The following is a 16465-nucleotide window of genomic DNA, read 5'->3' on the forward strand; positions in this document are numbered from 1 at the left end:
TATTGTGCGCACTGCAGTCTGTCGCCCCGCCTGCACACACACGCACACACACACAAGGACATCGGAATCTGCAACGCACCAACGAGGTCGGTAGCTCTTCTGGCTCCGGGCACACCGACATATGGTGTCGATTTTTATTTTCTCCCCCTTTGGGGGGGGGGGGGGAGGACTGAGGACTCCCGCGTGCGCGTAATGCTTCGAGCATAAAACATAAGTAGCGGAAAGTGGGATTGAATTCGAACGAGCTGGCTGGCTGGCTGGCTGGCGGGCTGGCCCAGTTTCTACCGCTTCATAACCCCCCCACACCCCTTCGCCTACGTCACCAGCACCAGGTTCTACGTTATACTGCCTGGGGAGTGGCTTGAGAAGGATTGCAGCAGAAGCAGCAGCATCCTGATGCTAACTGCTTCTTCAGTTTTTTTTTTATGACCCCACGGTAATGAGTGTGTCTGTGTGCGCGACTCGTATAGATGAAAGGGTTGTCCATGGGCACCGGAAGTACACGCTGGTGTGAGTGTGACACTAACCAGCCAGAAGAAGGGCCAATTGGGAGCTAGCGAGCATAATAAAGCATAAAACAGGCCACAGCTCAGGCCACAAATAAGCTAAACACATGGTAAAGGGGTCGTTTTGTAGGTATTTTATCTGGCTATCAATTAAAAAAATTGCGATTAAATTATTGGGTCACGTTGCGTATTAATTTACGCACTTTTGGTTTTAATGCGACACATCATTTTCTGCACAGTCGGTGGAAGAAGTCTCATTCAGGCCATTTTTCCCCACCATTTATTATATTACAGCTGGATTTTTAATCATTTTTCACTGTTTCTTTAGTTGTTTTGTTCGATAATAGCTCAATATAACGGTATTGGACGATACTGTGGGCAATTTGGTGGATTGAAGTATTTTTGGTATGAAATCTATGCTCCAATACCAATTTATGATCTCTGTGCTGTAAGGGTACCTTGACAAGTTGCGCCAGAACTTAAAAGGACCTTTGTGAGACTTAATAAAAGGTAGAATAATCTTTTCCAGGCATTCTTCTTTGCACAAACGGCCGTTCATGAACTCTCTCGTGATGAAATCTTTCGTTTTCAAACCACAACCTACAGAGAACGCTAGCCAAAGGAGCAGTTTACGGGCGTTTTTAGCTGCGTAAATGAGCCAAAACTTTCGTATTCCCTCTATGATTGCTTAAGTCAAATTTGTCTGCTGGTTTTTGCTAAAATGCAGTTTTACGTGGGTTTTTACTCCATTCAAATTGAGTTTGCATAATGAGTGTGCAGGCATTTTTTGTTCACCCTTCGTGTTCCATCGGCGATAACTTTTAAAGGTGTGGTTCGTTTTTGGCGCATTTTTTATCACTAAAAGAGAAGACTATAACCTTTAAAAAGACACCAACAGAGTAGCAAAGCGACCACTAGAAGCGCTGCAGTGAGTAGAGAGAGAGAGAGAGAGAGAGAGAGTGCGGCCAAATTTAAGCCGTTCCAAGCTTTCGCTACATAAACGGAAGGTGCCACTGCGTGAAAACGGCTTCTAGCACACATACAGACGTGTGGGAGGCATTATCCTAGGCAGCGCAACCGCCTCTGCCTACCCCTGCTTACATCCAGCTGTCATCCTGCGCCATAACGTACCAACGAACGTATCGAGATCGACATCGAGAGAGAACAAAAGAGCGAGAGCGCGACATGTAAGTACAGGACGAAAGAGATAAAAGGACATCCACAGGGAGAGAGACAGAGAGAGAGAGAGAGAGAGAGAGAGAGAGAGAGAGTGACAGAGAACACAAAAAAAATCAAGGGAACCCCAGGGAGGGGTTCACAGCGCTACTGGCTTCCGGTTGCTGCGAAAAAGGGGGGAGGGGATGGGAAAATTTACCTGTCCGCAAGAAGAGGGGGCTGACCGCTCGTCTGACTTTCACCGCAACTGACAGGCTCTTGTCTGGGCCCAAGTACCGGCGTCAGGCCCCATTTCTCAACAAAATCTATCGGAGAAATGGTTGATGCCGAGTTGCGCGGCGTTTTTTCGTTATCTTTGCGGTAGATTATGGTTTTGCATTTAAATAGGTAACTAATGGCTCAACAATACTGCGGACTGCGGCGCGGTGCTGAACAGTGGTGGTGCGCGCCCAGCGGGGGGGGGGTGGTTTTTATGTTGGGTTTTTTGTTTTTGCTTTTTGCTTCGTTAGGATCAGGTGACTCTCCGGGAAAGGAAACGAAACGGAGGAAAGCACAGGCGTTAAAGGAGGAAGTTTGGTGAGCACGGTTGAATGCAGATGGAGGCGGAAGAGGATTGCAAGGAGAGATAGAAAAAAGAAAGTAAGGTAGAGATAGGGAAAGAGAAAGAGAGAGAGAGGGGGGGCGTCGGTGGCGCCGTTGGCCAGGCCTCAAGCCAGCGATGCGATGATTGCGGATGCGGACAATGGCACTGGCGCCGGGCCGTAAAGAAACCGTAGAGCCGTAGTTGGTCTGCACCGATGACGTCACACACGGTCGAGCGGAGCGGCACACCGCCGCTGCACCGAACACAAAACACACACGGTCGCAACACACACGGACGACACACGTAAACAGGTCACTGTCTGCTGCTGCTGCTGCTCCTGCTGCTGCTGCTGCTGCTGTTTGGCGTGCACTGTGACTCTCCTATTCGCTATTTGATTCTTCTGCTGCTGCTGCTTCTTCTGCTTCTCTTTCTCTAGCGAGCTGTCATCCCCTGCGATTGCATCCCTTGTTTTGGAAGAACTGGACACGAGGCTCGCTGCTGCTCGCGTGCGAGCCTGGCTTTGATTGTTGTGTAAGGCTCTCCGGGGGAAGGGGTGTTGCTCTCCACTTTCAGCGGTGCTCTTCCTGTTTTTGCCTGGTGGCTCGGCGCTGCTCTCTGCTCAGACTCGCGCTCGCTGCCAGCGGGCGTTTCGTTCCGGGCTGCGCGAAGTCGGCACGGCGTACGGCATCAATGTAAACACGGCACCACACATGACACAGCCGTTCACACGTTCTTCTTTCGACCTTCTGCTTGTTTCTACTGTTCTTCCGTTCCGCCCTGGCGCCCTAATTTGCTGCCGCGCACGTTGCTTTCGTTGTTACTGCTGTTGCCGTCGTTGTTGCTCTGTCTGTGTCTGTGTGTCTGTGTAATTTTACTCCATTGTCCCCCGGACAGGACAGCGGTTAGGGGGGGGGGGGGGATCACGAAAAACACGCACGCACGCACGCACGCGCTGAGGGAACACCCGCTCGGTTTTGTTGCAGTGCGTCAATGCGGGCGTCTGGCGGCGGCGAACCGTTCTAGACCGGGCACCGTGCAAGGGGGGGCGCTAGTGGGCGCACGTGCAACGGTGCGTCTTGCTCGTCGTCGTCGTCGTCGTCGTCGTGTTGTGTTGTTGTTTTTCTTCGCAGCGCAGATGGATGGCTGTCATCGTCAGCCCTCACCGGTACACAAACACTCACACTCACATTCACTCACTGGCTTTGCCGTTTTTCGAAGCACTACTTCGCTACTACCGGATGCTGGTCGCCTCGCTGACGTTCGGCTGGGCACACACCGTTTCCAGTGGCCGCTCAGTGGCTAACACTGCACTGCACTGCACTGGGTTTAACACCGGGCGAGGGAGGGGGAAGGGGCACGTGGCGTGGAAATGCTCCCTTTGGTTGGCTGGCTGGCTGGTTGGCTGATGAGGGAATAAAAAAACGATGGAACGATCCACAAGGGAAAGGGCACACGGTTAGCGCGAATCCAGCGTGTCCGTTTTATACCCACGGTGGTGGTGCTGAGTTCAGGATTAAGGGCTTGCTCCGAGAGAGAGAGAGAGAGAGAGAACGCCCCGCTTGGTCTTTTTTGGTCCCTTTTTCCTTCTTCCCACAAGCCCACAATTTGCACTTCAATTCCCCGAAATCGAAATGCAGCTTCCCTTCCCACTGAAACACTGAAAGGACAGGGACCGGCTATGTGTGCTCAGCGAAACCAGGGAACTGGATACCAGCTGTTGGTTTGCCGAGGATTCCCCCTTTCTCACTTACTACATACTTCACAAACAACCGACACAGACACACAGAGAGAAGGCACCTAAAGGCACTTAAAAGAACTCGAGAATTCAAGATGGAGGGAACCCGGGACAATCAATGTACTGCAAGACCGTACTGGACCGAAACGAGGGATGAAACTAGGGACTCGCGCGATGACACTGGTCCCACTGGCCAACACAGTATACCCAACACCAGTGTGGCAAAGGATGGATACGGCAATCCCTGCCCAATTGGCCCCGCAAGCCCGCAAGCTGTCACGTCACGCGCACAAGCACACGAACGGGCACGGACGGACGCGACACTCTGGGACACTCTCTGACGTGTTGGTCAGATCTCTAGAGGTCCTCACTGTTAGAGAGCCCAGAGAGCGAGAGAGTGCGTGAGAAAGGACACACAGAGGGTGAGAGAGAGCGAGAGAGACAGTGGCTTGCTCCTTAGTTCGTTCAGGCCGGCAGCTCTGCGCTGGGAACTGGGAACGGTTGCTTCTGGTTGTGGTGGCTGCTACAGCTGCTACTACTGCTGCTGCTGCTGCACTCGACAGACGCAAAGATGAGAAGGTGATACCGTGTTTAACGTCTTGCACTGACAGACTGCTGCTGCTGCTGCTGCTGCTTCCGTTTTGGGGCCTCTGCCTCGCACTCGAACGCACTCGAATGCTGCTGCGAATGCAGAGAGCAGTAGAAAACAGCAGTGCTGCTCTTCGTAGTAGTTGTTAGTGGTAGTGCTGGTAATGGTAGCAGCACTAGCCTACAGCAAGCAGCAGCCAACAGCAGCCAGCATCAGCAGGGGGAACACCAATGCAAAACCCGACCATAAACCAAGCAGACGCTCTCTCTCTCTCTCTCTGTGTCTCTGTCTCTGCGTTGCATCTCTCCGTAGGCTCCAGTAGCGCTCTCCGCACTAAAGATGGCGCTCCATCCTTGCCCTTTCTGGCCCCAAAAACACGCACAAATACACGGGCGCGCGCGCGCGCACGCTCTTTCACTCTCTCATCGAAACAGACGCAGTCATTTCGCTCGGTCGGTGGCGCAGAGGCTGCCGGATAGTAGCAGCACCAGGCGTCCCTTCAACGGGACGCGAATTGAAGACACCCCGCTGGCTGGCCAGCTTCCAATCCAGAAGGATAATAGTTCCGACCAGCAGCAGCAGCAGCAGCAGCAGCATCCGGCTCGGTCTCACTAGACTCTCTCTCGCGCGCGCGCTCGCGTGCTCTCGCGATGAGAGTGCTGTTTTTTGGTGGTGTTGTTGTTGTTTTTTCCATCTCCCCTGTCTCATGCAGTATATCACACCATCAATCGCACGCACACACACGTATACACGTACGCAGCACGGCTCCAGCTTGTCTGCGAGGATGCTGCTGCGAGGATGCGCTTCGGAACTCGGCTCGGTGGTGCCAAAACTCAATTCACGCCAACCCCGATAGTGGCCCCCGGCACTTGCGGCTGCGGACCGGAAAGCTGGTGCCCCCCCCCCCCCCCCCCCCCCAGCCTAGAACTAGAGAGCTTTTGGCCACTCCACCAAGTAGATGGCCACCAACAATACGCAACATACACGGAGAGAGAGAGAGCGGATGAAATTTGCAAGGTTAAAAAGTGTGTGCATAAGTGTGTGTCAGAGAGAGAGAGAGAGAGAGAGAGAGAGAGAGAGAGAGAGAGAGAGGGGGGGGGGAGCAAGATTGAGAAAGAATTGAGGTTCTGGCGTGGTGCTGCTGCGCCGTGTGCCCTCTGCAGCGAGATGAGCTGGATGGATGGAACGCTTTGCTCTCTCTCTCTCTCTCTCTCTCTCTCTCTCTCGCCCGGGACCCGGACCCCGTCCTCGACCTCGATCGACTTCCTGAACTTTCCTCTCCAGATCAAATCTCCTGCACCAGGATGCTGCCTAGCCGCTGATGCGATGATAGCGCACGTACGGAAAGAAGAGAGAGAGAGAGAGAGAGAGCGAGCAAGAGAAGATGGACGAGAGAGAGAGAGAGAGAGAGAGAGAGAGAGAGAGCGAGAGCGTGCGTGCGTGCGTGAACGAGAGTTTTGCAAAAAGGGTCAGCGAGCGCACACAAATTCTCTTTTTTTCTCTCTCTCTCTCTCTCTCTCTCTCTCTCTCTCTCTGGCTGTTCAAATTTTTTTTGTGTTTTATCACCCTTTCTTTTCCTTCTTTTCCCTCCCTTCCCTGTGTCTTGTGCTGGTAGCGAACTTTTGCGCACTCATGGTGCTACACTCTTGACGCTGGCGGGTAGCGTAAGGAACAGAACACAGTGGAAGCTTCTTGTGCCCCCCCCCCCCCCCCCCCCTTGGCATAGTTTGTGATCCGCATCGGTTGCTAACGTCTACGAGCAGTGGACGAGCTTACCGATGCAGAGATGCCAAACTGACAGATGGGAAACGGGCACGCAAATCAATTCGACGGAGACGGATTGGGATTCTAGCCGCCGGTCAATCCGCCATCTTCCTGCTACGCTACACAATACAGCTGGCAGGCGGACGGTGGAAAACGAGAAGCGTGACTTGTTTATTATTGTTATTGAGAATATTGGCTAACACAAACGGTTCGCCGACTACTTCCATTCTAACAAAAGCAAGACTCGCGACTTCCAGAGGACCCGCGCTAATGAGTTCCTGGTTGCCGAAGGGTTTTTGCGAAGCATCTCGAGCCAGGTAGCAAGGAGAGTGCTGGCTTTTTTACGAAAAACACAGGCGCACATTCGCTCGTGTTGCAGTTGCACCGCCGCGCTTTAAAGTCGGGCCCAATTTGCTCCCCGCACCCAATTATCCCCTACCCACACTCGCAGTGAATTGATTTTGTGAAGTGCCCTCAGGATCCCCGCTGTCGGCCTCTATCGCTGCTGGCGCCCCGCATTTTTGGGGCTCGGGGCCAACGAGCCACTACAGAAATCGCACCGCTCAGCATTACCAGCATATTTACCATCATCATCATCATCATCATCATTGGCCGCACGGCTGGCGACACGCTGGCCACGGTGCCAACCCCGGCGCCGAATTCCGCCGCCGCGAAAAACCCCAACCCACCAACGCCGACAAACCAGTTACCCGTTACGGTGGCAAATGGGAAACAGCATCCCCTCCTTCCTCCTTCTACATTGTTGGTGCTTGTTTTTACGCAAAGCAAGTAGCCTTAGGGGCCTCACGGGGGTTTGAGGTTCGCATTGATCGCGGAGCTTCTGCTCCGTGGCTTCCTTCTTTTATGGCTTCCACTGCTGGCTGGCTACGTGCGTGCGTGTCGCTATGTGTGTATGTTTTGCGGGGATACACTCCCGTCGGCCCTAGTAGAGCACCGTACCGGGAAGTGGGATCGATTTTGGATGAGAGCTTTGCTTGGCAGCCACTTATCATTCAAGCCGAGGTCGTTCGAGGGACCCCGTGGCCAGCCAGCTTTTGCCCTTTTCCTGTCCTTAAACCGCACCGATTGGGAAGACGAGAAGAAACGAAAGAAAGAGACAGAGAGAGAGAGAGAGAGAGAGAGAGAGAGAGAGCAAGAGAAAGAAAAGGATACAAAATACCAATGCGATAAATAAAGAGAGAGAGAGAGGGAGAAAAAAAAGCGAGAGCGATTGTTTGGAGTGGAAATGAAACAGAAATCAACCGAAATAAATTCACCAAAAAGGGGCAAGGATACGGGCGGTGATGCTACGGCCATCGCCTAGGCTACAGAATCGATGGCTTGCTCCCGGTGGCGCTTTCTCGCTGCGCACCGAACGGCCGAATGCGGCTGGCTGTTTCTCGTTGGTTTCCCGGTGACTTGGCGATAAAAGATAAAGGCAAAAGGCCTTTCGGCAAAAGTGGTGGTGCATGTGCATACATTCCCACCAAACATAATCGTTTGCCTAGTTTTTTTTTTGTAACTAGCATAAAAGATTGAGTAGCAGCAGCCGGGTTTCAGTTGCTCGCACCCAAAAAAACACCCCCAAAAATGCCAGCAACCGAGTGTAACCGATGGGAAAGGGAGAGAAGGAGTCGGTTTTTGGGGTGCGGAGGGGGAGTACCCTGCTGTGCAAATGCGGTGCCACGCTTTGCAGAAACCAGATGGTCACCGCGCAGGATCCTGCAAGCATCAATGCAACAAAGTTGCCGCATGATGGCGAATGACGACGGCACCAAGCATAGGATGGTTGGTGGCCCGGGGGAGTGGGGAAGAGGTATGGGGAGCAGTGAACCATACAGATACAGAGCGAAAGAAAAAGAGAGAGAGAGAGAGCGGGAGAGAGAGCACAAGGAAGATACACAGTGAGAGACAGAGGGAGAGGGAGAGAGAAGAAAAGACAGAGAGAAGAAAAGACAGAGAGACAGAAAAAGAGAAATAGAGAGAGAGAGGCAGAGAGAGAGAGGGAGAGAGAGCGAAAGGATGAGAGAGAAATCTCTTTCGAGAAAGAGTAAGAAACAGCCAGAGAGGCAGCGAGCTGCTGACAAAAACTTGCGGCACTCTTCTCCCTCCCCCCAAAAAAAACCCATTTTATGCTCTCTGTATGTGTCCTGTGTACACACAGGAAGCAACGCTTTTACGGGGCTCTGCTGCTGTGACTGCAGCAGGCTGCTGCTGCTCCGGCAGAACGACAGATGATACAGCGATAGCAACGGCGCAATGGAGGCGCCTGGTGGCACTCGATTGCCAACCAATGGAGGCGCCTGGTGGCGCTCGTGCTCAGTGTGCGCTTCAAAGCAGGCAACTAAAAATGATGCTAAGCACCGTATCGGTTTCAACAGCGAGTCACAGGACAACCAAAGACTCGTGAAAAGAGAGCGAGAGAGCGGCAGAGAGAGAGAGAAACAGAAAACTAGAAAAGAGAGAGAGAGAGTGAGAGGGAGAGTCGCGCTCCGCAACACGGGCACTTTTGGGACGCTTCACACTTTGTCGGTCCGTTCCGTTTCGCCTTTCGCGGTGTATTTTGATTGTAGTACAGGGACCATTCCGCCAGGTAGCGCTGCGTAGCGGCTGCCAAAGTAGCAACAGCAGCAGCAGCAGCAGCAGCCACCAACGAACAGGAGTGGCTGCCCGCAACCCGCCACTGTGTATGACGATTGATTGGTGATTAATGATGATCCAGGCACCGTCGGCCTGGGTGCCTCTCGCCATTTAGTTGTATATCCACCACTCCGTGGTCAAGTAGCGGTGCCCGGGTGGCTGTGAGCCCCCCAAAAAAAAACACTAAGCGGAACACACTAAGCAGCATCGAACCCCGAGGGGGTTCGGCGGTGTTTTAGAACAATCGGTGCCATCCCCCGCGGGGCTGGGGGGGTCCGTATGAGCCTCTCTTCTTTCTTGCGTTTTGCGAACGTTTCCAAACGGAAACACACCCACGGACACACGTAACAGTAGACACGGCACGGCGCACCATAGACAGGCTGGGTGTGTTGTGGTTGTAGGGACGCTTTCACTTTTCACATCCCCTCCCCCCCCCCCCCCCCGGGCATGCACACTGACACACACACACACAAACACAGGCACACCCACATGCGAGGGCACCGGGTCGATTGGTTGATTGCTGGTTGGAATGGTTGCAGGCAGCAGCTCCGTCCGATCCGATGACTCCCCTGGAACGTTCCGCTTCCGCTCTCTCTCTCTCTCTCTCTCTCTCTCTCTCTCTCTCTCTCTTGCTCTCTCTCTTTCTCATTACAGCAAGCTGTAACGGTGCAACCGGGCGTCCTGCTGGCTACTGTGCACTGGTTCCGGTAGATCCCAGCATCCGGTGCACCCCTTAACGAGCCCCACCAAGCATACAACCACCCAGCATACCCAGCGCAGCGGCCACGTGAGGACGGTGCACAGGCGGTGCGTGCATGCGTGCGCGTTCGATTATAAAAAGAAACCCACCCCTCGCGTCACGCAACCCCCCCCCCCCCCCCCTCATGAGAATACGTAGTTGCCTCGCTGCTGCTGCTGCTGCTGCTACGCATTGTACGTCATACCATCACGGTCACCGGCGTGAGCGGCGTGTGAGCGAGTGAAAAATTAACCCTCAACCCCTCCCCGCCGCGTGCGCACGGCGATGGTTCGAGTGGGCTGGATCGTTGGTTGTTTCGCTCCCGCTCAACTCCTGCTCATCCGAACAGATTGCACCCCTTGGTTACTAGCATCCCTCCTTACGTCAACCCTTTTCTAGCCCACTCTAGCGCCAAGCGTCGTCGTCGTCGAACGTTGCCTGCTGAACTTGACCGCAACGGGTCACGCACGGCCCCCCCCCCCCCCCTCCGTCATCGTCGGTCGGTCCCCGTTTGATTGGTGCGTCTACGAGCATTGGCGGGGTGGCAGCATTGGTTTTTTCCGGGTTGCCGTTTTCCCTTTTTCCTTTTTTCTTTTCTGTGCAATATGGAAATGTGTGCCAACCCTGTGCCACCACCACCACCCCCACCACCCACTTCTTTCTTCTCTTTTCCTCTCTTGTCACGGCACCACGGCGACCTCAACTCGTTTGCAAGCGCATGACACACAGCCACATACACACATGTATAGACGGCGCCACCACCACAGTACAGCGCAGCACAGAACGGGAGCAGCCACTGCCTGTGTGTGTGTGTTTGTGTGTGTACGGCCGCGCGCGCGCGACACCGCACCATGTGCACACAGGCACACAACCGCGCGCGCTGCGCGGGACGACGCGGGACGTTTTCGCGAAAGACTTTCCTTTCAAAGAGGGTGGCTCACGCTCCACGGGTGGCACGAGGTGGTGGGGGCGGTGGGGAGCGATGACCAAACAACCCCCCCCCGTCGAGACCCCTCTCTGGCTTTTAACACACTAACCAACGCAGGTAAACCATGCCCCTGCCCCTGATACGCCCGCCCCCCCCCCCCCCCCCCTCAGTGTACGCAGAGATCACTCGTTCACGCTTCAGGGTTCACTCAGCGCGCCCGTTGTCCTTGGGGCCTTGGAAAACCGAGAACCAATCCGAGCCCCTCGCTCTCACGCTCTCTCGCGCGCGCTCCTTCTCTTTAGCTCTCGGTCTTTTCTCATCTCTCGTGCACAGCCAAACTCGCGCGCTCTCTCTCTCTCTCTCTTTCTGTGGTGGAATCTCATCGGGTTATGTAGTGGGAAGATTTTTAGCAAAGCCAGAAGGCTACTCGAGATGCGATTGGAAAAGGAGAATGCAGAACTCGAAGAAAGAGGAGAAGAAGAAGAAGAAACTGCAAAAAGACTACAACATGAAGAACCTCCCGCTTGGCAACCGAAATGGCATTGGTGTGCATTTACATGTATATACAATGGCGGTATGCATTAACAGCCGCCCCTTACCGCATCGGTGCCTCTGTCAGTAGCAAACGCGGGACATTGGCCGGTCGGGTAGGAAAATACCGAATGAGCTTTATGAGATAGAAAAGCAAATCGTTTAATGTATATCTTGACGCATACATACGTATGCGTGTGTGAAAATATGTGTGTGCCTGTTCGCACAACGAAGCATACAGTGAGATAGGCACGGCACGGGCTACATGTACATGTACACGACACCTCGGAGCAGATGAAGAAGCTGTAGCTGTGTCCCAAGGTCTTCTTATCTCGCGGTCCTCGACGTCCCCGAAGCAGTTGTAGAGCGGGCGAGCGTGGGAGCCCCCCCCCCCCCCCCACCACTAACTAGCGGACCAACCAACCAACCAACTAACCCCACAAATCCCGTTTTTCTTTTTTTTTTTGTTGGAATCGCTCTTCGGACGCACAACGCGTGCAGAGGGCGCTGCAATCGGTCGCAGCCTGCCGACTGCCTGCAAAAGGGAGAGGGGGGCCAGGACTCCGGGAGCCAACCAAAAAGGCTCCCCGGAGCTGCACTTCCTCCTCTTGTTTTTTTTTCGACCAGCAATCCTAAGGTGCCTGGGGTAGGTTCGGTATCCCTTTTTTTTTTTTTGGGGGTTTCGCCATAGCATTGGCGGGCGCTAACCGGAAAAAACGAGACATTGTGCACACGACAGAGAGAGAGAGAGAGAGGAAGAGAGGAAGAGAGAGCGGGGAACCAGTACGCACCCTGTTCACCCTATTGAGGGGATGAGGGATGAGCAAAATGTCGGGGAAAAAAAAGCCTACAACATCATCTAACCCGTCCCTCCCTTCTCCCAGCAAGCGAGCCTTGATCCTGAACTACACCCCAAAAACCTTCCCTCATCCCCCCGTGAAACCCCCTTCCCGTTCCCCTTAATCAATCAGTCAGTGGTTTTCGCAAGGGCGCTTTCAAAAATCCGCACTATCTGCGCTTTTCACGCACTTTTCACGCACAGTCACACGAACGCACACAAACACAGAGACTCACGCGCACGCACGGAGCGCGGTCACACGGGCACGAGCGCACGCACGCACGCACGCACGCACGCACGCAGACAGACAGACACACAACCAGGTTCAGTCACTGCTGGTCGCGTGCGCGCGCGGGCCAACACTACTTGGGGACTAAACCAAGCGCCTCGGAGGCGAAACAACCACCACCACCACCACCACCACCGTCGAGCCCGCTAGCCCAAAACCCAAAAGGGGTTGCACGCAGAACCTGCATGCACACATACACCCACGAGCACACAAACACACACACGGTACGCGCGGCGTCGTCCAATCCGTCTAGCTCTAGCGTGGTCAAGAGTGTAATGCTGCTGCTGTACGCCAAGCGATATCACACTGAGGGGATCGCGCTCCTTCCTTCCTCCCGGGTTTTTCCACCACTACCACCGTCGTCGTCGTCGTCGTCGTCGGTTGGCTTGCGTTTTTCTTCGCGTTTTCTTTCGCAGTTCTCACGTTAGAGTCAACCGCTGGCGCACTACAGCGACCCCGCGACGAAAAAAACCAACAAAAAAAAAAAAAAGGAAAAACCGTTACTGCTCGGGTATGGCGCGGTACGGGTGGCCCTTTTTGGCGTGCTGCTGCTACTGGCTGTGCTGGCTATTCCACAGCACCACGGGCTGGGCTGCGATGGATCGCTGCTCGGCTGCTGGCTTTGCTGGTTGGTTGGTTGGTTGGCTGGCTGGCTGGCTGGCTGGCTGGCTGGCTGGCTGGCTGATTGGTTGACTGGTTAGCCCCCTTTCTAGGTAGCCTCTGGTTTTGTGGAGGTTTTGCCTGGTACTTCCAGTGCTCGTGTGGCACTACCAGCACAGGGGAGCGAGAACGGTGCTCGCTCAGAGAGAGAGCGCTCGCGAGTGTTTGGGCCACCTTCTCGGGATGCCCCTCGAATCTGGCTCGCGAACAGTGCGCGCGAGAGGACAGCAGTAGCAGCAGTAGCAGTAGCAGTAGCAGCAGCAGCGCGTGGCAACCGAGTTCGAGAGAAAACGCAAGAGAGAGAGAGAGAGAGAGACCCTGTCCACCCCTAGCGATGCTGTTGACAACCGAGGGGTTGCTGCGTTTCGTCTGTTGCTACTACTACTACTACTCCTGCTACTACTAATAATAATAATACTACCACTGCTGCTGCTGCTGCTAATATGGATTGTCTCCGGTGCGTTCTCTCGCTCTCTTTTTTTGTTGTGCGCGCGCGCGCATCCTTATTCTCGCAAGCAGTGCGCTAGCGCTTGGCTCTCTCGCTGCATCCTCGACCTTCTCCTTTAACTCTCTCCCTCTCCCCCGCTCTCTCTCTCTCTTCCGCTCTCTTGATTTATCTCTCTGTTTTTTTTTTATCAAACTCTCTATATCTCTCTCTATCTCTCTCGGAAAAGCGGAGAGTCTCGCGCTATCTTTCCCTCGATCCGTTTATGGTGAACGCATGGTAGGGCTTTTCATGATCGCGCGAGAGCGAATCGAATCGAAGACGGTGCGGCTACTGGTGCTGATGGCTGATCGTCCCCGCCCGCCAGCTCACTCGTTCGTACCGCGTCCTGCTTGGGAGCAGAACCCTTGGGTGATGGTTAATCATTACATCTTCTGCAGCAGCTGCTGCTGCCGTTGCTGTTGCTGCTGCTCTGAGTGCAATGCAAAGGATTTTGTCACAGGAGAGAGCGCGAGAGAGAGAGAGAGCAAGAGAGAGAAGCAGAGAGAGAGATTGGAGTGCATGGGATGAGAGATGAGAGCGAAAGATATAGCGCAAAGAGTGCACGGTAGCAATCCCTGGGCAACATGATCGAGGGAATCAGCAGAGAGAGAGAGAGAGAGCAGGAGAGAGAAAGCAGGAGAGAGAGAGCAGGAGAGCGTGTTAGTCGCGTGTTTCTCACCGCGAACTTTGCATGCTCTTCATGCGTCTGCCTTTCGATGCTTGCGACCCATCATCGCAGAACACACGATGACGATGATGCTGCTGCTGCTGCTGCTGCTGATGATGATGATGATGATGATGATGACAGTGGATGATGAGGATGTGTGGATGGGTACACGGATGCGCAGGCGCCATTTTGTTTATCATTATCGACGATGCCGTTGCTGAGCTCGACGGTTTTTTTGGGTGGTGGAAGTGGAAGTGGAGTGCGCTCGTCCACAATCCACCGCAGGCCGTCCGTCTCGAAGCTAGCTCGCTCTCTCTCTCTCTCTCTCTGTCTCTCTCTCTTGAACTCTTGCTCTTTGGCTCGCAGCAGCAACAGCAGCAGCAGCAGCAGCAACAAAACAACACACCTCGACGGACTTTGGCCGAGAAATGTCTCGCATTAGCGCACATCACACAGCACACAGCGATCCGTGTGTTCCAGTGCTCCATCCGGGAAATCCCGTGCAACCTGAAGGGTTGCCATCACCTCCACCATGCTCTTTCTCTCTCTCTCACGCTCTCGCTTGTTCTTTGTTTTTATCTCTTTCTCTAACACCTCAACTTCCCTGCTCGCGCTCTCGTGGTAATTGGCCAAAGATTCGCGGTATTGATCAGAGGGCCCCAACATTCTTTCGAGTCTCTCTCTCTCTCTCTCTCTCTCTCTCCCTTCTCTTGTTATTGCAAAAAAACAAAAAAAGAAAGCTGGGCTTTTTAAGGCAACCATTTGGGGTCGGTTGGTTGATGATTTCGATGCCGCCAATGCGTTGCGTTTAGTTGCCAGCGAAGAGAAACCGCTTTCTCTGCAGCAGCAAGAAGCAAACGGGAGGAGCAGGAAGCCCGGTGTCGTCAGTCGGTCAAGGTCCCCCCACCAAGGCAGTCCCAGAAAAGTCCCGGAGATGTTGCACAAAAGGGGAACAGGCGAGCGGGCGAGCGGGCTCTCCCCTCTGTTCGGCTTCTTTCCGTTGCCAATGGTCATGGTTTCGGCGGCGGCACGCCGGGCGACTGACACGGGCGTGGTGCCGCGGGAAATGGACCTGCTAGACCTGTTCGGAGAAGAATGGGATGGCGGGGGTGGGGCATCACCCTGCTACGTCGCGCACAATAGTAACACGCAAAGCAATCATGGTGTCTGCGCGCTCCCTTCGCTTCGCCCGCCACCAAAACGCAGCGCGCGCACGACGCGTGCCTGCGGTGCGTGCCTGCAACTGTCGCATGTCAGTCAGTCAGTTGCCCTCCACTAGCCCGTATGTGTTGGTGTGTGATTGATATTGTTGTGACTGTTGCGCTTCAAACAACCGCTCACCGCCACTCTACATCACAATGTAGCTTTTTAACGGCACACGGTAGCCATTTTACGGGCGGTTCATTTAATGAAAATAACAAAAAAGCCGTCCCAGAGAATCTGACGTGCGGTAGAGGGTGACACAATGCATCAAAAGCTGGTGCAACGATGGTGCAACGAAGGTAACGGATTGCATCTGGCTTGTCCCTCAACTCCCCGGCCACACCCCGATCGTCGTCGTGTTGCTGTTTCTTCGAGAAGCACACCGAAGGAACACATTGTCAAAACATTGTCTCATTTTTGGCGAATGGCGAAAGCGCTAAGGTCATAGGCGCTACGTACCACGCCGAGCTGCATGCGTTTCTGTGTGTGAAGGAAGGAAATCAATCGGAAAAGGAAGAGCCACAAGCCAACAACGACAACAAAGACGACGACGATGTTGGCAGCGAGTAGCGTACTGGCGTATCGTGTTATAATGCAGTATCCTTGCTACCGCGCTGCTCTCTCGCTCTCTCTCTCTCTCTCTCTTTAATATATCTTGCTCATTCCTTCCTGCAAAGCCTGACTTGCAGCGATTTTTCGTATCCAAAGCATTCCATTGCTTCCGCTCTGTCTCTCTATCCTGTTCTATCTAATTATCTCCCTATCTGTCTCTTTTTATTTCTCTCTTTCTCTCAGTCTATGAAAGACACACACTATCTCCCTTTCTCTATTCCCCTTTAAAAGAGATGATTTTGTAGAGCATTTGTGAAGTGAATTGGACACAGCAGAGATAAGCTATATACAGGGTGCGCCTAGCAGGAAGCATTCCTTTTGTAAACGTTGAGTAACTCTGTCATTTTTCAATCGATTTTGACAAATGGGACAGTTCCTGAAACTTCAGTCTATGCCATTTTAGTAATGCATCACTTCACGTTGAGAGAGCGGACTGAAATTGTCACACTGTACATTGAAAATAATCAGTCAATACCTCTTTACCGATCAAAGCCGAATGTTCCCAGCTCATAGCATGG

General features: G+C 53.6%; 1 protein-coding gene across 7 annotated transcripts in view; it reads right to left on the reverse strand.

Moving 5' to 3' along the window:
- LOC126572542 (potassium voltage-gated channel protein Shaker) overlaps positions 1 to 16465 on the reverse strand; it is an 81882-nt gene that overhangs the window by 26113 nt on the left and 39304 nt on the right. The window contains exon 1 of one of the 7 annotated variants that reach the window (XM_050231987.1): positions 1882 to 2068. The exons of the other annotated variants lie outside the window; for them this stretch is intronic. The gene's annotated coding sequence lies outside the window, so the exon portion shown is untranslated. Of the gene's footprint in view, positions 1 to 1881; positions 2069 to 16465 lie in introns of those variants that run through there. 7 annotated transcript variants of the gene reach the window in all.

This window comes from Anopheles aquasalis, chromosome X (genome assembly GCF_943734665.1).
Source record: "Anopheles aquasalis chromosome X, idAnoAquaMG_Q_19, whole genome shotgun sequence".
In the NCBI taxonomy this organism is placed as follows: Eukaryota; Metazoa; Arthropoda; class Insecta; order Diptera; family Culicidae; genus Anopheles; species Anopheles aquasalis.